The sequence below is a fragment of the Lolium rigidum genome, chromosome 4 (genome assembly GCF_022539505.1).
Source record: "Lolium rigidum isolate FL_2022 chromosome 4, APGP_CSIRO_Lrig_0.1, whole genome shotgun sequence".
Lineage (NCBI taxonomy): Eukaryota > Viridiplantae > Streptophyta > Magnoliopsida > Poales > Poaceae > Lolium > Lolium rigidum.
In genome coordinates, this window is record NC_061511.1 from 252156174 (window position 1) to 252178360 (window position 22187).

The following is a 22187-nucleotide window of genomic DNA, read 5'->3' on the forward strand; positions in this document are numbered from 1 at the left end:
CCATGTGGCGGCCGTGTCGGACAACGCGGCAGGCGGCAGCCGCCGCCAGAAGCAAACAGACCGGCAATGGAAGCCGAAGTACACCTTCGAGCGGATGCTCGACTCGCCGTGCAAGTACCACAGCGGCAAGAACCCCTCCAACCACACCACCCGCGACTGCCACTTCATGAAGCGGGCGACAAGCGGCGAACCCCTCCCCTCCACCCCCGCCCCCTCCGGCCGGCGGGCCGGGTGGTCAAGGCGGCGCGAGAACGCCAACCTCGAGCACCACGAGGCTAACCAAGTGCACCATGGCGGCCGATATCTGGCCGAAGATGCTACCTACATCATCTTCACCTCCGAGCCCGAGGACAAGACGAGCCGGCGAGCCGTTCCCTCGAGGTCAACGCGGTCATACCGCCGGTCCCCCGGTACCTAAACTGGTCGAGCGAGGCCATCACATTTGATCGCCGCGACACACCGGCTGTCCTGCCGAAGCCGGGCAGCTACGCCATGGTCCTCGACCCCACCATCGGCACGACTCGGCGCGGCGTGCGATTTTCGCGCGTCCTCATCGACGGCGGCGGCAGCATCAACATCCTCTACCGCGACACCGCCCGCAAGGCTGGGCATCCGGGAGGCCGAGTTGCGCCCCACCCCCACCGTCTTCCATGGCATCGTGCCAAGCCACTGCTGCCGGCCGATCGGCCGGATCACGGCTGGAGGTGATGTTCGGGAAGCCGGACCACTTCCGCACCGAGAGAATCGAGGTCGAGGTGGTGGACCTCGTGAGTCCCTACCACGCGCTCCTGGGCAGGCCGGCCCGGACCAAGTTCATGGCGGTGCCCCACTATGGGGACCTAAAGATGAAGCTGCACTGGCCCAAAGGGGGTCATCACCATAGCCGGCGACTATCGCCGCTCCATGGACTGCGCCACGCGAGCTCCAAGATGGCCCGGACGCTGGTCATCGCCACCGAGAAGCAGCTCATCCACGACGCCGTTGCCCTCGCCAAAGCCGCGCGGACGGACATGCCGGCTGCGAGCAACCCGGCTGGGACAACTCACTTCCAGCCGGCCGACAACACCAAGAAGATCCTGCTGGACCCGGCGCAGCCGGACAAGTACGTCACCATCGGTGCCGGCTTGAGCAAGAAATAGGAAAGCGAGCTCACCGGCTTCCTCCGTGAGAATCGGGACATCTTCGCATGGACTCCAAGAGACATGCCGGGTGTGCCGAGGGAGTTGGCTGAGCACCACCTCCACGTCCGGCCTGACGCCAAGCCGGTGAAGCAGCCTCTCAGGCGCTTCGCCGAAGAACGAAGGAAGGCCATCGGTGAAGAAATCGCCCGGCTCCTAGCTGCCGGCTTCATCATGGAAGTACTGCACCCGGACTGGTTGGCGAACCCGGTCCTGGTCTTGAAGAAGAACGGCTCCTGGCGCATGTGTATCGACTACACCAGCTTGAACAAGGCGTGCCCGAAGGACCCCTTCCCCTGCCGCGCATAGATCAAGTCATAGACTCGGTGCCGGCTGTGAACTGTTGTCTTTTCTAGATGCCTATTCAGGCTACCACCAGATTCCTTTGAATCCGGATGATCAAATAAAGACTTCGTTCATTACCCCGTACGGGGCTTACTGCTACACGACTATGTCGTTCGACTTGAAAAATGCAGGCGCCACCTACCAAAGGTGCATGCAAAAGTGTTTGCAGGATCAAATCGGCAGAAATGTTCACGCATATGTGGATGATGTCGTTGTAAAAACCAAGGAGATGCCTACCCTCCTTGATGACACTGAGAGAAACCTTCACCAATCTGCGAAGATTCCGGATGAAGCTCAACCCGGCCAAGTGCACTTTCGGCGTGCCAGCCGGCCAACTCCTGGGCTACCTCGTCTCTCAGCGAGGAATCGAAGCCAACCCGGAGAAGATCAGTGCCATTGAGAAGATGGAGCTGCCGCAGTGCCTCAAGGACGTCCAGAAGTTCGCTGGCTGTCTGGCTTCCTTGAGCCGCTTCGTCGGCCGAGCTGGGGAGAAAGCCTTGCCCCTATATCAGTTGATGAGGAAGGCGGACAAGTTCGTCTGGTCACCACAGGCGGATGAAGCCTTCCGTGACTTAAAGCGCGTGCTCTCAACCGCGCCAATCCTTGCAACGCCGGGTTCAACGGAGCCGATGCTGTTGTACATCGCTGCCACCAACCGAGTGGTTAGCGTTGTCCCGGTGGTGGAGCGCAAAGAAGCCGAAAACAGAGAGCAGCTGGTCCAGCGCCCAGTCTACTACCTCAGCGAAGTGCTCTCTCAGTCGAAACAAAACTACCCCCACTACCAGAAGGTCACCTACGGTGTCTACATGGCAACCAAGAAGCTCAAGCACTACTTCCAAGAACATCCCATCCGGGTGGTTGCCCACGGCGCCTGCGGCGGAAATCATCGGCAGCAAGGATGCCAACGGCCGGGTTGCCAAGTGGGCCCTGGAGCTAGCCGCCCACACCATCCTCTACGAGCCACGCACGGCCATCAAGTCGCAGATCCTCGCGGACTTCTTCGTCGGCCGGGCTGAGATGCGGTACACCGCCGCTGTGCCGGATTCCACACCTTCGGAAAATGCATTTCGACGGCTCGAAGATGCGCAACGGCTTGGGAGCCGGCATCGTCATCACCTCTCCCAAAGGAGACCGGCTGGACTACGTCCTGCAGATCCACTTCGCCGCATCCAACAATGTGGCGGAGTATGAAGCGCTCATACATGGGCTGAAGCTGGCCAAAGAGATCGGCGTGCGTCGCATACTCTGCTTCGGCGACTCCGACTTGGTTATACAACAAGCATCTGGCGACTGGGACGCGAAGGACGCCAACATGGCCTCATACCGCTTCCACGTCCAGCAGCTATCCGGCTTCTTCGACGGCTGCGAATTCCACCACGTGCCACGAGCAAACAACGAGGCGGCTGACGCCTTGTCCAAGATTGGCTCAACCCGGCAAGCCATTCCGCCGGGCATCGCCTTGGCGGTTATCAAGAAGCCGTCCATCATACCGTCACCGGATTCGGATTCAATATTCGTGCCGGCTGACCGGGGGCTGCTCAGCCGAACCCGGGGGCTTCATCGCCCAAGTCGGGGGCTAACAAGCCGAACCCGCCGGCTACCATGCCGAACCCGGGGACTTCTCAGTCCAACCCGGGGGCTTCATCGCCACACTCGGGGGCTAGCAAGCCAAACCCGCCGGCTAGCAAGCCGAACCCGGCGACCATGCAGTCGAACCGGAAGCTCCCACGCGGGAGACCACGTTGGTTAGCGTATTCGAGATAAGATGCGTACCTTCATGGGCACAAGAATTCCTCTCCTACCTCACCGACGGTGTGCTGCCCTGATGACGAGTCCGGGCCGGGCGGATTGAGAGAAGGGCCAAGGCCTATACAATCATCAACCACGAGGCTGTACAAACGCAGCGTAAGTGGGGTGTTCCAGCGGTGCGTCGAGCCGGCTGAAGGGATTGAACTCCTACGGGAAATCCATCAGGGTGAGTGCGGCCACCACGCCTCCTCCCGAGCCATAGTGGCGAAAGCCTTCCGGCACGGTTTTGCTTGGCCGACTGCGCTCAGAGACGCAGAAGAACTGGTGAAGAAGTGTAACGGCTGCCAACGCTTCGCCAAGCAAAGGAACACGCCGGCTTCCGCCTTGAAGACCATCCCCATCACCTGGCCATTTGCCGGCTTGGATATGGTGGGCCCATTCAAAACAGCCCGAGGCGGCATGACTCATCTCTTGGTGATGATTGACAAGTTCACTAAGTGGATCGAGGCCAAGCCAATCAAGAAGGCTGGACGGCTCCACAGCCGTCACATTCCTCAAGGAAATAATCGTGAGATATGGCTACCCGCATAGCATCATCACCGACAATGGCAGCAACTTCGCCGAAGGCATCTTCAAACGCTACTGCGGAGAAATGGGGATCCGGATGGACCTATCATCCGTGGCGCACCCGGAAACCAACGGCCAAGTGGAGAAGGCTAATGGCTTGATCCTAGCCGGCATCCGGCCCCGGCTGGTGGAGCCGCTTGAGCGCTCAGCCGGCTGCTGGGATTGAAGAGCTGCCCGAGTGTGCTATGGAGCACTGCGCACGACGCCAAACCGCTCAGTCGGGTTCACACCCTTCTTCCTCGTATACGGGGCCGAAGCCGTCCTGCCGACTGATATCGAGCACGACGCGCCAAGAATCAAGCTCTACACAAAAGCTGAAGCCAAAGAAGCTCGCGAAGATGGAGTCGACCTGGTTGAAGAGGTCCGGCTGATGGCCGAGTCCAGGTCAACCGTATATCAGCAAAGCCTCCGTCGCTACCACAGCCGGAAGGTCAAGACCTTAGTATTCCGAGAAGGAGACCTAGTGCTCCGGCTGATCCAACGGACAGCCGGACAGCATAAACTAGCATCCCCATGGGAGGGTCCCTTCATCGTGAGCAAGGCAGTAGGCAATGATTCCTACTATCTCATAGATGCCCAAGAGGCTAAGAAAAACAAGCCGGACAAGGGCTGACGAGGAGACTAAACGTCCCTGGAATGTCAGGTTACTCCGCCCATTTTACACATGAGAACAGGAATGTATGTATCCCTTGTATCCCTTTTGTGAGTTATGAAAAAGCTTGCGCCAAGAGCGCCGTTTCCGACAAGTTTTTTCGCGTACTTTACCTTGTTTCGCCAATTGGCTTGAACTCTCTCACGCGGTCGGCTCAATAACGTGACCCGGTTTCCGACAGCCGGCTTCCGATCCAGCTACAGACCGCAACCCGGCTGTCCGGCTGGCGGGAGTAAGGCCTAGGGAGCCGGCACGCGAAAAACGACTAAGGGAAAGAGTAAAAGCGAATTTACTTGCAAATTTTCATAAAGTGTCGGATTGCCGAACTCAGCTTGTTCGGCCGAAATGCGTCGGCCTCCCTCAGCGGCCCGCTCTTGATCCGGCGACGGATCGCAAGTCGGACGTACGACCGGCAAGAGCATAGCCAAAGAGTGGGGCGGATAGGAAAAAGCGAACAGGTCGAAAGAAAGCAAGCCGGCACACAAATGATTAACAAACACATTAAAGTGTGCCTTAATAAAAGGATAATAACATTGTCTTACATATGCACCCGGCATCCCGGGGATTTAATAAAATTGCCTTGCAAAAGCATAAGATAACAGGTACAAGCTAAGCATCGGCTGGATCAGGACCAGCCGGCGGGGCGTCAGCAGAACCGGCTGCCGGGTCATCCTCGGGCACGTCTTCCGCCTCCTCGTCCTCGGCCTCCTCCTCCTCGTCGTCGGACGGCGGATTCGGAGTCCGCGATGAAGATGGCCTTGTCGACGAAGTCGGCAATGGCGCGAGCGCGGGCAAGCCGAGCAGCCTTGTTCTCCGCCGGGAGCTTGTCCTCCACGTCAGCGCGCCGGTACTCCAACTGGTCGAGACTAACCTCGTTATACCAGGAAAGCACGAAGGACAGCGCCATGTCGGCTCCAGCGCGCGTGGCCGACTCCTTCCGATCCGAGGAAGCGGTCGGGAGCCCTCTCCGGCCAGGAGATGAGGTTGGAGAGGTCTTGTGGCAGCGTCTCCGTTGGCCAAAGCAGCCGGATCAGCTCCTCCGCCGCCTTCCGCAGCTCCCGGCCAAGCTTGGTGACCGGCTCCACGCGGGCGGCGATGGACGTCGGATAGTCGTCCATGGTGAAGCGATCGGAGCTCTGCTCCCCGGTGGCCTGCCGGCGCTCCTCCCGCGCCACGCCAGCGGCCGCTAACGCCCGATCCTGCGCCTCAGGGAAGGACGCTGCAAGAAGAAAAGCATGTTAGGAGCTGTCAAAGCCGAAATAAGCTGAAAAATGCAAATTTTCGAAGTCCTAAAGAAAGCCTGGCGGCAGCCGGCAAGAACCGACTGCCCCCAGCCCGAAGATGGAGATATCGAAAAAATCAAGTTTCTGCCGCCGACCGCCAACCTAAGCCGGCAAAGGGGAAGGCATAAGACTAAAGACTCACCCGCCAAGCCGCGGTCGAGCGCGCTAAGTTCCTCCAACCACCGCTTGGCGGTGGCCGATAGCTTGTTGGACTTGGTGGTCACCTCTTCGTGAAGCGCAAGCCGCTGCTTCTCCACCTCGTCCAGCCGCCTGCTCAGCTCCGCCAGCTTCTCCTCCCCGTCCTTCTTGAGGGCGGCAAGCTCCTTGAGGTGGTTAGCCTCAGGCTGGCGCAGCCGCTACGGCTCCCCATCGGCCACCTTCAGCTTGGCGGCAGCAGCCCGATTCGCCTCCTCGCTCGTGACGCATTGAGCGCGGGCAACTCGGAGGTCCGACTCCAGCTGTGGGATCCGGGCGGCCTCAGCTGCAAGCCGGCAAAAATGAAGCCGTCAGTAAAAGAAAAGAAACTCAACAGAAAAAGCAAAGTCAAAAGAAAGAAGGCCTCACCCTTGACAGCCTCCAGTTCGCGAGCCAAGCCGGCTCGCTCGATCTTGGCCTTATGGTAGCTGGTCACCACCTGGTTGTACAGGAAGGTGCGCCGCTCCTCAACCGTACGAAAGAATCGGTTGCTTAGATGAAACCCGGACCGGCTCCAAGCGGTCGGCCCACGTCTCGGAGGGCTAACGGGATAACAACAAAATTGCAAAAGAAAAGAAAACACACCTTCTCCGCATCCTCCGGCGTCGCCGGTCGGGCAAGGGTCTCGGCGGCCTTGGTCTTGAGGCTGGCGCGGTAGCCGGAGAAAAGCATCTTCATGGGCGCCTTGCCGGGCTGCCCCTCCCGGCTGATAATCTCGCGGGAGTTCGCCCGACGCCATGCCTTCTCCATAGTCCCGGCCGAGCCGAAGGCTGGAGTCGGAGGCGGACGGCACAGCCACCAGCCGGGCGCCCTTCGCCACATGAAGGCCTTCAGACGGGCCCGCTGGACCCTCTGTCCTCACCAGCGCCCGGGAGTCGGCGTCCTTCGAGCGCGCCGGCTCCTCCCTCGCCGGCTCCTTCCCGGTCGGCTCCCTCCTCGTCGGCTCCGAAGATGGAGGCGGCGCGGTTGAAGCAGTCGGCCCGGTGGGAGCCGTCCCATCCGGGGCGCCCTCCAGCACCACAACGCTGGGCGCGGGCCCGCCGACTCCGGTCGCAGACGGCGCAGCCCCGCCAGCGCCAGCTCCAGCTCCAGCTCCGGCCGTGCGCTCCACAAACGGGGCACGGCGCGGGAACATGTCGTCTATAGTCGGCCGGCGCGCCGACTGACCCTGGTCTCCACCGCCAGGCGCCTTAGAAGGCGCGGGCTGAAGAAGACGCCCCCGCGAGAAGGCGGCGTGCCCGCGGGCGGCATGTTGGCAGCCGGCGGCGTGCGCGCGCGCGCCGAAGGTTGCGGGGTCGGCTCCCTCCTTTGCCGCGAGCGGCGACGCGACCGGGAGGAGCTTGCCTAGAGCCGCCTCCCTGGGTGAATTTGATCGCAGCCCTAGCCAAACAAGCAAGAAAAGATAAGTACGAAGAGGAAAGAAAAGGAATCAAACAACAGAGGAAAAGGAACTCACCCGGCTTTCTCCGGGACTTTCTTGGGCGCCAGCCGGCGCTGCTTCTTGACTCTCGCCTCCGTGGCAGCCGTAGACCCGCTGCCGGCCCGCTTCTTCCCCTTCGGCTTGGAAGTCGCCGTGCCCGCAGGCGGCACCGCGCGCGAGGCACCGGCGGGATGGGCCCCGTGCCGGATTCGGCCGGCTCCGCCTGCGGCTGCTCCTGCTCCTGCTCGTGCTCGGGCGAGGGCGGCGGGTTGTGTTCCCCGCAGCCGCCACGATCCTGCACCTCCGGCAGATCGTCGTCGCCGGCTTGGTCGCCAGCTGGGTCAGCCGGGTCGACGTGATCCGGCGTCCAGACCTTCGTCGCCCAGTCGCCATCCTCGATGCCTTGGCGGGTGAAAAGCTGAAAGCAACAAGATAAATATCAAGTCGGCCACGCAGCCGCAAGCCGGAAGACGGCAAAAACATTAAACTTACTAGTTCTGGCGGATGTTTCCGGTCGTAGGGCGGCAGCCCCCAATCCCAGGTTGTCGGGCATGTTGGCCTTGGTGATGTTGTTCACCCGGTGAGCCACCTGCAGGCGGGAAAGCTCCGCCTTCGACGTCCGGGTCGGGTCGAGCCGGCCGGACATATGGCCAATCTTGTGGACGCGCCCGCGAGCGGTATGACCCGGCGCGAGATGTAGGTGCAGAGGAGGTCCTCGGCACTAAGCCGGCCGCTCGTGACGCACTCACTCAGGAAGTCACTCAAGAGGTTCACCTCCGCGTCCGGGTCCGAGGACTTGGCGTTGCAGCCCGGTTGATCCGGCCGGCGGCGGAGCCGGGTTGTATTCCGGCAGAGTTGAGCCGGTCGAAGGCTGGGCTCGCATTCCGCACATAGAAAAAGACATCTGCGCAATTCTTCACAGAATCGACAGTCGGAATCTTCGGGAAGTGCGTACCCGTGCGGGGATAGATGGAGGCGGCGCCGCAGATCCTCAGGCGGCCTTCGGTCGTTTGCGCCTTGAGGTAGAAGAGCCGGCTCCAAAACTCCACGTCCGGCCACAAGCCGGCGTAGCCTTCCATGAAGGCCACGTAGCAGCTGAGGAGGATCATGGCGTTGGCCGGCAAGTGGTGCGGCTGCAGGCCGAAATGGTCGAGGAAGCGGCGGAAGAAATTGGAAGCCGGCAGGCCCAGTCCGCGGTCGAGGTGCACGCCGAAGACCACGCGTTCGCCGGGCTCCGGCCGAGGCTCCATCTCCGCGCCCGGCGGCCTCGTAATCACCCCCGCCGGGATGCGGCGGAGGCGCACCAGCCGGGCGATGTCGTCCTCCCGCATGTAAGATCCTTTCCAAGAGCCACTCGGCTGGGCCATCGAAGACGAAGAAGAAGAAGAGGTCCAAGAGAGACGGAAGGGCGAAGAAGAACCGCTCCTCGCCGGAGGAGAACGCGGCGGAGAGGGGCGCGCCGTCGATGCGCGTGGCCCCGTGGCGCCGGGCTGACAGGCTTGCGGCGACGGCACGGCGGAGGATCGTCGGGGCAGCTGCTCGCCGATGTTCGCCGGGGGAGCGGAAGAAGAAATCGCACCGGAGCGGTGAAAAGCTCGAGCGGAGAGAGGTTGCGAGGCGAGGAGCGCGAGGAGGAAGAAATGGCCAAGTACCGCCTCGATGCCTCCCCGCGGCTTTTAAAGCCCTCGGGCGCGGGCGGTTGGCCTCCAAGTGGCCGACGTGGGCCACGTCTCCGGATTTACTGCGCCGTAACTCCTCCCACGACCCTGCCGTTACCGAAACCGCCACACCACGTCGCCCACAACCGCACCGGATCCGGAGGGACATTGATGTGACCGGACGAACCGACCGCCGGGCCGGGCGTCGGACCGGTCAAGTCGGGCGCAGGACCCGAGGCGGCGGAGACCCCGGCGCGCAGCAAGCCGGAGCCGGACAAAAAGTTCCAGTCGAACCAAAATTCATCAGCAAGGCGGAGGCGCCACCAAATCTTGCGAGAAGGCAAAAACTACACAAGTGCAAAAAGCGGCCGGCTGGGAGCAGCCGGCAGGAACGAGCCGGATGAGGGCGCAGCCGGCTGAATGAAAATTCTCAGTCGGCCCCTCCAAGTGCCGTCAAATATATTCAAGAAGCCGGGGAAAACCTGCCTAGGTCCTTCTAAACGCAGGACCTTGCCGGCTTCGGGGGCTAATGTCGGGGGAAGACCCCGGGTAGGGCAATGGACGGTGAGCGGCCGGCTGGCCAGCGGCGGCTCGCGGCAAAGGCCGGGCGAGGAGCGGCCGGGCGGCGCCGTGGCCGGCTGGTCCGGAAGCCGGCTGGCTCTAGGTCCTAGTCGGCCCGGCTACGGCCGCCAATGCTGTAGCTGGGCCGGCTTCTACAAGCCATATCCGGCCGGGGTGCTGTACCTCGGACCGACTCGAGGCTGGCGAGTCTTGCCTTGGAAGGAACCGGGTTGGTGATCCGGGTTCCCAAAGTCCACGCTGACTTCATCTTCCGTAAAGCGCGGGGCACTTTGGAGCAATAGTGCCACGCGCCGGACAGGCCATCATGGCTTACGACGCGCCGTACAGGCTACAGTGGCTGACGGCGACAGAGACGCTTCCTCTCCATACCGGCTGACCGTGGCAGCCGGATGGGACAGGCCATGACGCCTCAACGGCTCTTGACGTCACCACCTCGGGAAGGAGCGGAAGCCGAAGCCGGCCAAGCCGGCCAGTAGACTATAGGGTCTTATATGTAAAGTGCCGGTGCCTATATAAGCCGCACTACCCCCTCTCGTGCGGGGACGATCGATCACTTATTGCTTTCACCTACCTACGGCGCTGCCACGTGAGAGAGACCATCGTCTCCCTTAGCCTCTCGGGGCCAGCCGGACACGGCTCTAGGAGCACCATTGTGCTTGTGTGATTACCATATACACTCATAGCAGGAGTAGAGGTTTTACCTCCACCGGAGGAGCCTCGAACCTGGGTACGTCGCCGTGTCGCTCGTGCCCATACCCGCTTCCGGATACCGCCGTGAGATCTCTCGGGAGCCCCTTCGATTAGCCACCCTATGGCATATGCCGTGACGATACCACGACGAGTTGCTTTCAACTTCAACATGTATATCTCATGGATAATTGTCAACACAAAGTAATATGATGAATGCAAATAAGCAAGTATGTAGGAATCAATGCACACAGTTGACACAAGTGTTTGCTTCTACGATAGAAAGAAATAGGTAAACTGACTCAACATAAAGTAAAAGAATGGTCCTTCGCAGAGGGAAGCATGGATTACTATTTTATTGCTAGAGCTTTTTATTTTGAAAACATAGAAACAATTTTGTCAATGGTAGTAATAATTCATATGTGTTATGCATAAGACATCCTATAAGTTGCAAGCCTCATGCATAGAATACCAATAGTGCTCGCACCTTGTCCTAATTAGCTTGGATTTACATGGATTATCATTGCATAACATATGTTTCAACCAAGTGTCACAAAGGGGTATCTCTATGCCGCCTGTACAAAGGTCCAAGGGGATAGATCGCATTTGATTTCTCGTTTTTGATAGATCTCAACTAAGGACATCCATACCGGGACAACATAGAAAACAGATAATGGACTCCTCTTTAATGCATAAGCATTCAACAACGAGATAATATTCTCATAAGAGATTGAGGATTAATGTCCAAAACTGAAACTTCCACCATGATTCATGGCTTTGGTTAGCGGCCCAATGTTCTTCTCTAACAATATGCATACTCAAACCATTTGATCATGATAAATCACCCTTACTTCAGACAAGACGAACATGCATAGCAACTCACATGATATTCAACAAAGGTGTAATAGTTGATGGCGTCCCCAAAAACATGGTTACCGCTCAACAAGCAACTTATAAGAAATAAGATACATAAGCTACATATTCTTTACCACAATAGTTTTTAAGACTATTTTCCCATGAGCTATATATTGCAAAGACAAGGAATGAAATTTTAAAGGTAGCACTCAAGCAATTTACTTTGGAATAGCAGAGAAATACCACATAGTAGGTAGGTATGGTGGACACAAATGGCATAGGTTTTGGCTCAAGGTTTTGGATGCACGAGAAGTATTCCCTCTCAGTACAAAGCTTTGGCTAGCAAGGTTGTTTGAAGCAAACACAAGTATGAACCGGTACAGCAAAACTTACATAAGAACATATTGCAAGCATTATAAGACTCTACACTGTCTTCCTTGTTGTTCAAACACTTCACCAGAAAATATCTAGACTTTCAGAGAGACCAATCATGCAAACCAAATTTCAACAAGCTCTATGGTAGTTCTCCACTACTAGGTTCAACACGACATGATGCAAGAGCTTAAACATGATCTATTTGAGAACTCAAAACAATTGCCAAGTATCAAATTATTCAAGAAAATATACCAATTACCACATGGAGCATTTTCTGTTTCCAACCAAATAGCAATGAACGAAGCAGTTTTCAACCTTCGCCATGAACATTAAAAGTAAAACGAAGAACTGTTGCGGTCAGAAACCCACCGGCGGGCAGCGACTGGCAACACCGTAGAGCCGGGAACAACTAGGGCTGCGGCTGGCCCAGTCCCTCAGAGCGACGGCCCGCAAAGCCTTCTGGTCACACGTCCGATGCTTGTCGCAAGGGCGTGCCACCTGACCTATACCTGGTCAGGAAGGTGTTGGATGATGCCTCGCTTAGTTTCCTGCATGGCATACACGTAAACGTTAAATACGAACCTCGATCGGCTCTCAGGTTATCCTGTGAATCGGCTCAAAGAGCCGATCCACCCATGATTCATACGAGGTGTACGAATATATGGTGGTCCTTCTTGATCAAGATAAAGCTAAAGCGATCTACGACGATTTAGGGTTTTCACCGCATAATCGGATCATCCTACTCACGATTGGGCCTCGCGCTCGCGTACGGTGATCGTAAGCCGATCCTAGACAGGGCCTAAAAACCAACACGAAGTTGATCCCGGAACATCCTGTCTAGGGCTAGCAAACTACACCCTACACGCCGCTGGATCCTCCAACCCTTTGTAAGGCCTAACTACTGCGGATGTTAAACTAATCCTTGAAGAACAAGGAGCAACCGTAACGGATCGGATCTACTAAACGATGATCAAGCGGGGTGCCGCCCCTACACCTAAGATAGGTGTAAGGGCGGCTAGATGTATAAGGGTTGCACTACGACGGCATATGATACGAAGAACAATGCTAACCCTAACACATCTAAGATAACTACGTTGCTCGCCATCAAAAAGGCTTCGGCACGAGCAACGCATGAACAACGTAAATAAGCTTATGCTGCCTAGATCGCAAGATGCGATCTAGGCAGCATGGTGCTTACCGGGAGAAACCCTCGAGACGAAGGAGTTGGCGATGCGCCGAGATTTGTTTGTGTTGAACGTTGGTTGTTGTTTATTCCATAAACCCTAGATACATATTTATAGTCCAAGGGACTTTCTAATTCAGGCGTGCACCTAACCGTGCACGGGCAAAACTCTAACTCCTAACCGACACGTAATCTAATATGTTACAGATACAAGGGCAAACTAGCCCAAACTTTGCATGTAAGGCCGATTCACGTATTTCTTCTATGTATAATCTTCAAACCCATCTTGATCGCGGCCCACCTCTGACTCGGTCAAATTCTGGTGATAACAAGAACACAAGTGTGGATGACGATGACGACGAGGAAGGAGAAGAGGAGGAGGAGGAAGATGATTCCTCCTCTTCCGCTGGGTACCCGCCGACGAAGCGCTTCCACACTTGGGCGGACAGCGAGGATGATGATGATGACGAGGAGGAGGAAGCTCCGGCCGACGGCTGGGGCAGCAGCGGCGAGGAATTCTCCGGCAGTAGCACCGATGGCGACGCCGATGACGATGCTAGCGAGGAGTAGTCATGTAGGATTAGTAGTCCCTTGAGCAATCGGCTCTTCTTTTGTTCTTTGAGTAGTCGGCTCTTCATTGTAAAAAAAAAATCCCAATATTAATGAAGAATTTCCCTTAACTTGATTTCGCCGACTTCTTTTCATACTGACTTGGCCGATTGCTAATTTGATCACCGCTCAATAAGCCGATGGCAACACATCGGTAACCTGCAAACCTTGCTCAAATTCAGATCCCTAAACTTCTAACCGAACAGGTCCAATCCGCAGTCACTGAGCGTAATGTTGGATTCAACGGCAAAAAACCCCTGAAATAAATGCCTGGCCTCATCATTAACCTCAGGTTTCCAGACATTTTCCTGCCAATCTCTGAGACCATTGCTAACTCAAGCTGAGATGTAAAACCAACCGATTTCAACAAAAATCGGCTCCTTATAGCAAAGGGTCCTTCAGGGCAAGCTGCCCCCGAGCCTCGATCAAGGCGGGAAAGGTAGTGAGTCAGCCCAATGTGCCGCCATTGGCCTCAAATCATAACGCGAGCCAGCCCGATTTCAACAAAATCGGCTTCCCGAACGAGAGAACCTTCGGGGTGAGCTGCCCCGAGCTTCTTCGGTCCACTTCTTCGTCTTTGCGAGTCGAGATCGGCTCCGTTCCTTCGGTGGATCTGATGCAACCCTCCCTTAACCTGATCTGCACATCCATGCTGCTCTTGGCATTGGTCAGGGTCATGATCCCTCAAACTTGCCCCAGCTGATACTGCGGACTCGAATACTCGCAAAAAGAATCCGGGGGTTCTTGAAGAGAGGATCTGAGCCATTAAACCACTCCATTGAGGAGTTCTTCCATTAGAGTCTCTCTTCGTGGCCCACTTCCTGCTCCATTGACTCTCTGATTATAACAGTTATACCTCTTGAGTTGATGGCTATGCATCGGCTTTATATCCTTAAGTCGATGTCTGCTGCATCGGCTGTGCTTAAAATTTTTTGAATTTTTACGGTCGATTTATGTATCGGCCCCCATACTTCAATACCCATTATCAAAGGATATCTTAGGCTGCTGGGCATTTGTAAGACGCTTCTACTGCATATCCTCGTGTTTTATCCACCTAGGTGCCCCCCGAGCCGATTCTTTCAAGGGATTTGATGGTATCGGCTCCTCAGGTATTCCCTGTTGAATCAAATGCAGAACCCAGGCAGAATGTATGATGAGGATAATTTTGGCCGACTGCTGGAATCGGCCTCCACGTTGCTTGTTCGATGAAGGTTTTGTAATGTCCCTCCATAAATTTTTGGGGCCGATCACAAGGATCAGCCTCGCCACGTTTGCTCATTGATTTGCTCCAGCTACATGGTTAGGCCGGTGGATACGACCAGCCTAACTTCATCCTTTGTCATGTCGATGCGCTCGCCGTCGTCCACCTTGAGTGCATCGTTTAATCTTCGAGCGGTAAACTCCGTTGGGAGGATGAGCACCATGTTTGTGCCGGCCGATGTTTCATCATCGGCTCTCCTTTGCTTGGGGCGCCACTCTTTTCTTTGTGGCCGACCTTCTTCGTCCGGGGTTCGCTGAATTTTGGCGGCCGGATCAGGCCGTGCCTTTCTCAACGTGTGCGGGTATAATCTTTCGGCTTCTTCCAACCCACGCGAGACGCTGAACCCTTCGCTTACGGGAACGGCTGAGCCCATCAGGGCACCATCTTGGCCGATGATACTTGTCTTCTTCATCATCGTCCTCTAGTTCCTTGAGATCTTCCACCCGAGCGGACTCAGCATGCTTGTTCCGAGGCGGGAGAGGCCCTAGACGCTTGAACACAGACACGTTAGCTGCATCCTTCTTCCTTTGTTTGCATTCTGGGCAGTTGCCGATTGTAGGCAATCGGCTCATTCCTGAATCCCAGCAGTGTCTGAAGAAGGGGTAGTCCCAGTGCCTATCCACGTCGTCTTGCTCCCTCGACTTTTCCTTGGCGTGGCGTTCGTATCGCTCCTCGTCGTGATCATGCCGACGACGTCTCCTGTCGTCCCTAGCCAGACGATCCTTTTCATCATCGTCGTTGTACAATCGGCGTTGGTCATACTGACTCACATACTTGTTGAGGAGGTGATCAGAGAGAGGTCGCTGATATCTTATGTTCTTCACTTCTCCCTCTGTGACGTAGCGCTTGCCGTCGTGGCGGAGCCGATCGCGTGGAGCGGCTTCCTCTGTGTCCTTGCTATGAGAGCAGCTGCCCTCATCTCCGTCCTTACCGAGTGGTGCCCGGGTCCCACCATGTTGATATTGCACGAGAAATCTGGCTGGCACCCTCCATGGTAAGTGTACTCCACCATGTTAATGGCGGGGAAGGGGTGTGTGTCGACCTTCATGGCGTACTGGTTGAAAATTAACCGCCCTTTTTCTATCGCCATTTGGATCTGCTGCCGCCACACCCTGCAGTCGTTCGTGGTGTGGGTGAACGTGTTATGCCACTTGCAGTATGGCTTTCCGTTCAGCTCTTGCACCGTGGGGATCTTGTGGCCTTCGGGTACCTTTATATGCTTCTCCGTGAGTAAGAGATCGAAAATCTGCTCGGTTTTGGTCACGTCGAAGTCGAACCCTTTTGGAGGGCCTTGTGGCTTCACCCATTTGCGGGACACGGGGCCTGCCGCTCGAGTCCATTCAGCCACTTGCTACCTCTCGATCTCCCGCAGCACCTTCATCCTCGTCCGCCTCAACCGGGGCCACCGCACGCTTGAATTTGTCCTGGTAAACATCCGGGTGGCGCTCGTTCATATGCCGACAGCACGCACCATGTGCGCCAATGAAGGGTAGTACGCTGGGAGGCCACGTCCTTGATCGATGATGAGAGACCCACCACCGCCAACTCGATCGCTTCTTTTTCACTTACGTGAACCGAATAGCATCGGTTCCTCACGGTCTGAAGCGCTGGATGTATTCCGACACTATTTCCCCGCGCTTCGTCGTACTTGTGCCGGATCGGCAATGCCAGCCTCGGAAGCCTCCGAGTGATACTTGCTCATGGAACTGCTCTTCCAAGCTGCTTCCAAGTCCGGATTGAGTTCGGTGGCAGCGATGTGTACCACCCGAAAGCCGATCCTGTGAGGGACTGTGCGAAGAACCTCACACGCAGCTCGTCTGATGCTGAGATCGTGCCCAGCTGTGCCAAATATCGGCTCACATGCTCGATGGAGCTGGAACCATCTGATCCACTAAACTTTGTGAAGTCCGGGAGCCGATATTTGGGTGGTAGCGGGATCGATTCGTACTCGTTAGGGTACGGCTTGGTATAGCCGAACGTCTTCCTTTTCGGCATCATGCCGAACTGATCTTTCAGAATCGTACAAATCTGATCCGCGGTGATGGCTGCAGGTATCGAACCCTGAAGATTCGCCGGGGTGGCGTACTTATCCAGCCATGCTTGCTTTTCCGGTTCTGAGCCAACTGCAGGAGCTGAGCTCTGGAGGTTTGTCGGAGTGATGTACCTAGCTAACCACGTTTGCTTCTCAAGATCTGCTCCCGACATTCCTCCTGCTGTTCCAGAGGCCCCTGCTGTTGCAGCCTGGCTCGAGAGTGCCCAGGTACTGCAGTCTGGCACGTATGCGCACGTGTATCCGTGCGGGATCTCCTTAGGCGCCTCAGGTAGGAATTGGTAGTCACTAGGATCACCACCAATCTTGTAGACGACGTATGCCGATGAGTTCGGCACTTCTGGTGCCGCCCATGCGAACGGCAGCGGTGGATGGGACTGGAGTGGCACCTCTCCTTTGTAAGTCCCCAGAGCTGGTCCCGACGGAGAATACCGATGGCTCATGATTTCCTGGATCACGCGCAGAGCGACACGCTCCAAAGTGTTCACCGAGGCTCTCGAGTGGCGGTGCGGCGAATGAGCCACCATGTAGTTGATCTCCTGACGCAGCGACCCGGTGCGTTCTTCGACGGGGCGGACAGGTCCACTCCATCGAGTGCGCCTTCGGTGAGAACCCCTTCCACCGACGCCATGGGAGCGGGTTACGTGGAAAGAGCCGATGAGTTCGGCTTCGAGGACTGCCTTGATCTCGTCATGCTTCTTTTTGAGCTCGTCAGTCAGATCCTCGTACTTGACCGGACTGCTTTCCGCCATCTCGGATGTAGATGGCGATGCGGTGGATGTCGAAGATAGTCCCACCGGGCGTGCCAGAATGTGTTGCGGTCAGAAATCCACCGGCGGGCAGCGACTGGCAACACCGTAGAGCCGGGAACAACTAGGGCTGCGGCTGGCCCCAGTCCCTCAGAGCGCCGGCCCGCAAAGCCTTCTGGTCACACGTCCGATGCTGTCGCAAGGGCGTGCCACCTGACCTATACACGGTCGGGAAGGTGTTGGATGATGCCTCGCTTAGTTTCCTGCATGGCATACACGTAAACGTTAAATACGAGCCTCGATCGGCTCTCGGGTTATCCCGTGAATCGGCTCAAAGAGCCGATCCACCCATGATTCATACGAGGTGTACGAATATATGGTGGTCCTGCTTGATCAAGATAAAGCTAAAGCGATCTACGACGATTTAGGGTTTTCACCGCATAATCGGATCATCCTACTCACGATTGGGCCTCGCGCTCGCGTACGGTGATCGTAAGCCGATCCTAGACAGGGCCTAAAAACCAACACGAAGTTGATCCCGGAACATCCTGTCTAGGGCTAGCAAACTACACCCTACACGCCGCTGGATCCTCCAACCCTTTGTAAGGCCTAACTACTGCGGATGTTAAACTAATCCTTGAAGAACAAGGAGCAACCGTAACGGATCGGATCTACTAAACGATGATCAAGCGGGGTGCCGCCCCTACACCTAAGATAGGTGTAAGGGCGGCTAGATGTATAAGGGTTGCACTACGACAGCATATGATACGAAGAACAATGCTAACCCTAACACATCTAAGATAACTACGTTGCTCGCCATCAAAAAGGCTTCGGCACGAGCAACGCATGAACAACGTAAATAAGCTTATGCTGCCTAGATCGCAAGATGCGATCTAGGCAGCATGGTGCTTACCAGGAGAAACCCTCGAGACGAAGGAGTTGGCGATGCGCCGAGATTTTTTTGTGTTGAACGTTGGTTGTTGTTTATTCCATAAACCCTAGATACATATTTATAGTCCAAGGGACTTTCTAATTCAGGCGTGCACCTAACCGTGCACGGGTAAAACTCTAACTCCTAACCGACACGTAATCTAATATGTTACAGATACAAGGGAAAACTAGCCCAAACTTTGCATGTAAGGCCGATTCACGTATTTCTTCTATGTATAATCTTCAAACCCATCTTGATCGCGGCCCACCTCTGACTCGGTAAAATTCTGGTGATAACAAGAACACAAGTGTTCATATGAAAAAGCGGAGCGTGTCTCTCTCCCACACAAGCATGAATTTATTCAGAGAGTGAAAATAACAAAACAAAAATAAAAGCACACATACGCTCCAAGTAAAGCACATAAGATGTGACAGAATAAAAATATAGTTTCACTAGAGGTGACCTGATAAGTTGTTGATGGGATGCCTTGGGCATCCCCAAGCTTAGATGCTTGAGTCTTCTTGAAATATGCAGGGATGAACCACGGGGGCATCCCCAAGCTTAGACTTTTCACTCTTCTTGATCATATTGTATCATCCTCCTCTCTTGACCCTTGAAAACTTCCTCCACACCAAACTCAAAACAAAGGATAAAAAGAAAGTTTCGCTTCAGACACTAGGACCATCGTCTTCCAGAATGCCACCACCAAGAGGAGAAGGGACATAAGGAGGCACTAACAGCGGAAGGACTGCTTAAATCGCTTCAAGGTGAACATATGGAGACCAGCTCGCGGTCTCTCACTCCGAAGAGGGACCCATCCCTCTCGCCTAGAATCGAAGGACGCCACATCGTCGACAGGCAGAGAGGTTCCCCCAAGAACACTCCCGAGCAAAATCAAACCAAGGTTCATAGAAGAGACCAAGGCCTACTGCCGCGCTAGATACCTCATCGCGACCATTGCCAACCCGAGGCACCATCACCGAGAACACACAAGCTGCAGAACGTAGGCTCAACAAGAAGATATGCAGACAAGGAACAACCACTACCATCTGACGAGAGCATGCACAACAACCACCAAACCAAGGTCGTCGCCACATAAGAAGCATCGCGAAGCACCACCACCAACAGCCAAAAACTCGACAGCCACCACTCCAGCGCTAGACGGTGCCTTCAAGAAGGGGAACAACGACGAGCTGCCGCCACTGCCCACACAAGGGTTAGGGTTTCAGCCATGGCAGGGGGAGGGTGGGGGGAAGGGGAACCTCAACGAAGCGTCCAAGGAGGGAACCAGCTCAAGGGGCATTGATGATGTCATGGCGACCAACGGCCAAGGGAATCCTCCATCCCGAAAACCCACCACCATCCAGCCGGCAAAATCGCAGATCAAGCCGCAGGACAAGAATTTCACCGGACAAAGATGGAGATCTCCCTAGACCTGGCATCGAGGGTCAACGGAAAACCCCACATGCGGCACCATTGCTCTCCGCCCACACGACCAGCACTCATGGCCACCGCTCGCCGGGAAGAAGACGAAGCCGCTGCCACCATCTAGAGCCGCCGCTCCAACATCCAGGGCCCTCGCCGAGAGCACCACCGCCAACACCTCCAACACGGAAGGCCGCCGCCAAGCCACCAGATCTCGAGAGCCACCCGCCACCACGAACGGAGGAGCGTTGTTGTCCAAGGGGGAGACGCGTCGGGGACGGAGAACACCACTGGGCAGCACTGCCCCGGCAAGCCGAGCATGACAACCTTCCTACCATATGGTCGTGCTAGGAGCCAGGGGCCACAGCCGAGGGTCAGATCCCCGCGGCCCCCTTAACCGGCGTTGCGGCCTTCGGCCGGCATCACCTCTAGGGTCTAGGGGCAACGAGGGGGGAGGGGAGGGAGGACGGGGCGGCTAGGGTTTGCCCCTCTCTGTTTCCTGAAGGAGCGACGCGAGAGGAGTGAGTCAACTGGCTAGCTCGAAGAATCGCGTGTCCTAGGCTCGCTGCAATGATCACTGCAAATATTTTTTAATTGGATTTAATTTCCTGTTCCTTAGGTTTGCTTTGTGTATGACGTAAGAGCATCATGGATGGACCTCGTATATCGCCCGGCCTTTAAAATTGTGCCAACATACAGTTTTGGGATCTTGTTTTTAATCTCTAGCAGACCCGGTAAAACAAGTCCAGCCCGTAGTGATTTTATAGGCCACCTTAAATCCCTAGTCGCGCGTGTTCTGGCTGACGCAAATTCAATAATGTGTTTCTCAAAAAATAAATAGTATATAGGTTTTGAGGTGCACTTAGTTACTAGCAAAAGTGCCCATATAACGGGAGAAATAAATACATAAACGTTTTAGTAATGCCCTCGACTAGACGACGTCGACGTGTGACCATGTTGAGATGTGTGACTGTGGCAGTTTGCGTGGTGATGCAGCGACGCATACACTTGCACTCCTCGCTTCTGCCACGCGGATCCGATGATTCTGCGTGGATAGCTGAACTGAAAACGAAATTCTTTACTCCTCTCCATTTCAGCTCACGAGGAGAGAACGGACGAGACGCGCTTCCGCCGCTGCTCCTGCCGACAGCGCTCGTGCCGCCGACCGGCCACCTATACGGCTCAGTTTTATCTATTCGTTGACGCGGCATGGAAAACCTTCGGCGTTAAGGCTTGCTGAGCCAGCAGAGGCCGCTTATTGTTTACTCACGAGAGTATGTTTTGGACTCTGTAGTAAAATGAAGTAGAGATAATAAACACATTTTTTTATGCAGGAAGATTCTGAAGGACCTCAAAGCTGTATTAATGCGGTGTACAAATTACAAAGGAGGATCCTCTGAGAGTGAAGAAGTACAACATAGGGCCTCAGAAACTATAAGGAAAACACGATCAAGTCCTTCATCTTCACCGCCGCACCAACAAGACCTCCAAACGCAGGCAACGACAACGCCACCGGACACGAAACCACTTCGGCCGAAGCCAGCAAGCTTTCCTGCATCGAGGTTAAAGAAGATCCTCACGAAACGGAGGAAAAAAGAACCACAAATCACCATCTTACCCGTTCTTGGAGTGGTTCCTTTGGCCGCAGGTAGCAACGGAGCAGTCAAGCCGTCGTTTGGGAGCTCCGATAATCGACACATCTTCACGCGAACCACCCGGCCTAGCCGAGCGCAAGGAAATCACCATCCGCCGCTCCTCACAATCTTCACCACGAAGGGCAAGGAGACGCATAGCGCCAGATCCAGCCAACACAGACTCGGTGACCACCTCCAACACTAGAGGCATCAACACAAGCTTATTGACGAAGATCTGGTTGCTTTCCAGTCTCGCCATCACCCACCATGGATGTTGGAGGAAGAAGAAGGCCGGCCATCTCCCAACAGCGCGTGACGACAAGCTGGGAGCACTCCACACATGCATGACGCCAAACTTAATTAGAAGCAAACCCTACACCTAGACTCAACCTAGTCATAGACATAGTATATACACTATAGTCTAGGCCTCCTCTTCCATCCTCATGCCAAGTAGCAGAGCTGCCGACTGAGAAGGGGGAGGCACCGAGCGGAAATATAGGAGGAGAGAGAGGTAGCGCTCCCAGAAGAGAGAAGGTTGAGGGTTGGAATGCAGAAACTCAATTCGACTTCCGGATGCGTATGATCTCTCTACTATAAAAACATATTTCCAAGTGTTAAAAAAATTTAACAAAAAATTTACATGTACATCTCCATATATATGTGTGTTTGTCAAGTTTCACGAAAAAATGATAATTTTTGTAGACTATGTGAAAAAGAGAATTTATCATGTGACAAGTCT